Source organism: Aplysia californica, unplaced genomic scaffold (assembly GCF_000002075.1).
Source record: "Aplysia californica isolate F4 #8 unplaced genomic scaffold, AplCal3.0 scaffold00957, whole genome shotgun sequence".
Lineage (NCBI taxonomy): Eukaryota > Metazoa > Mollusca > Gastropoda > Aplysiida > Aplysiidae > Aplysia > Aplysia californica.
Window position 1 is genome coordinate 128,535 of NW_004798227.1, and position 2,334 is coordinate 130,868.

At 41.3% G+C, this 2,334-nt stretch overlaps 1 protein-coding gene across 1 annotated transcript in view; it reads right to left on the minus strand.

Moving 5' to 3' along the window:
- LOC101858449 overlaps nt 1-2,334 on the minus strand; it is a 74,999-nt gene that overhangs the window by 33,390 nt on the left and 39,275 nt on the right. The gene's annotated exons all lie outside the window — the stretch shown is intronic.

The following is a 2,334-nucleotide window of genomic DNA, read 5'->3' on the forward strand; positions in this document are numbered from 1 at the left end:
TGTGTGTGTGTGTGTTTGTGTGTATGTGTGTGTGAGTGTGTGTGTGTGTGTGTGTGTGTATGTGTGTGTGTGTGTGTTTGTGTGTGAGTGCTTATGCGTGTTTGAATGGGATATGAAGCTTTTTGGCTCGACACACAGGCCAGGACTCATCTAGAAAAGAGATAGATATATCTATCAGGGTTAACTCAGATTACATTGGTCTGTATTGGAACGACTTTTGACAGTGCGGAACTCTCATTATTATGCGTAACATGGCATTTGGCAGTGTAGCTTTATTTAGCCTTCGCAATTGCATTCTCTTTGGCAGTCACTGACAAAGGCAGTGAGTTTGGAGTTTGGACTGTGGTCTTTCATTTCGCATATTCATTCACTTATAAGAAGCCGCTAGGAAATAGCATCATAAACCAGCATTAACGGCGGGCAATTAAAACAGTTCATTATCTTGAAGCTGTGTCATTTAGCAGAACAGTTTTAGTTGATATGGTAGGAGCAGTACCAAAAAAGCGATTCGCCGAAATATTGTTCACCTAACTGATGCTATGAAAGGAAATAATTGTTCTCGTAAAACCATGATTTCAACTCCTGTTTCATCTTTCTTTAATGTACCGTACATACAGCTCTTCAGAAAGACAAATAGCTTATAGATAATATCTAATTCATAGACATATACTCCTTGGCAATGCAATGTCATGACCCCTAATCTTCGCTCTCATAGTTTAGTTTAGTTTAGTAAGAATTTTACAGCACTTGCAGCTGCATAAGGTCATCTGAGCGCGCGCTTCTCTCTCTTTTAAGTCTACCCCATCAATATAGACATCATCATACTTCTGAGAATGAATCACTTTTGAGACAAAACATTCACCCCTGTTTCATACGAATGCTTCAATACCCCTTCATTAAAAAAAATTGTTGTGGTCAGCTTGTCTCAATTATTTGAATTGTGTCTGTGGGGACGCACAACGTTTTCAACTACGGGTACATGGCCAGAATCTAAAATATAACACGGTCAAAACTCTATACCAGATTTCATTTCACCACAACAGCGACCCACGTTGCCATAAGAATAGGAATAGGAGTAGTAGGAACTTTTTTGTATAGCTATTAAAACGTTCTTTAAAATACAAGTACAAGTGCATATTGACCACTGATATTAAAATGTTAAAAGCGTCATTGCAACACAAAAGTGGCTCGACAGAGACGGGAGACCTGAATGTGCGCACTAGGTCAAATAGGCTCCCAGATGGAGGGTTCAAGTTGCCTTCGATACCAAACCTACATCATTGTCTTCTCTGTACCTCGCATAAATTAAATCCAGAGAGTTTTAACCGGAGTGATTTTCGAATAGCCAACCAGATTGTCTTACAGTAGAATTGTTATTCTAAAGGAGGATTGACATTTTGTGCACCAAAAATATCATTTTAACTATGTAGGCCTAGTGACAGTAAGATGTTGAAGTTCCTTACACTCACTGGGCTATTTGTCGCTCAGCGTAACCAAGTTCACATTGAATCAGCTGGTCACAAAGACTTATACAGAATCGATCTCTCAGACTGCGCTTCATTCTACAGCCTCAAAATACTATGCAGCTTGCATTGACACAGACGTGGAAGTTAACATACAGATTGCATCTAGCAAGGAAGTTTGGAATAGTTCTTTGGCCCTGTGTCGTTATCACAGATACAGAAAAGGGGCAGAAGGTGCAGCTATAGAATTTAGAGGTTGTCACTCAAGAAGGTAAATCGAAAGTGGCAACTTGTCATATTTAAGTTTGAGTCCAAGGGTGTTGTGACAGCACCTAGAATGTACTGACACATTGCTTTCGTTATCAGAGAGCAGTTACAGTTTTTATTCAGTTGAAGAGGGAAAAACTATTTCCCAGAGTACTTTTCACTCTAGGCGAACAGATGAAAAAGAACATTTCTCTTCAGACTTTCGTATTGTTCGGTAAAGAAAGTGTTTGAACCAATGTACCTTCTGCCCATTTCTCAATTCTGGGATATTTAAGTGTGCGTTATTTTCGGTCATAACTTGGTCTCCATCAAGACCCCTGAGTATGATCTGTTTATAGCAGCGGCGTCGTGTGGCAGGCATCCTGCGCTCCGCCTGCCAGCACCCAAACCTCCGGTGCTGTGATGTCTTTGGTGGTGACGTCGCCCCGGGCTTGGAGCGGCACCACGTCGTTGAGGAGACTGGGACTGGTGGCGTTGATGACGTTGTTGTTGCTGTTGTTGTTGCTGTTGTTGCTGTTGTTGTTGTTGTTGTTGTTGTTGCTGCTGTTGTTGTTGTTGTTGTTGTTGGTGGTGATGTTGTTGCTGCTGCTGCTGCTGTTGCTGG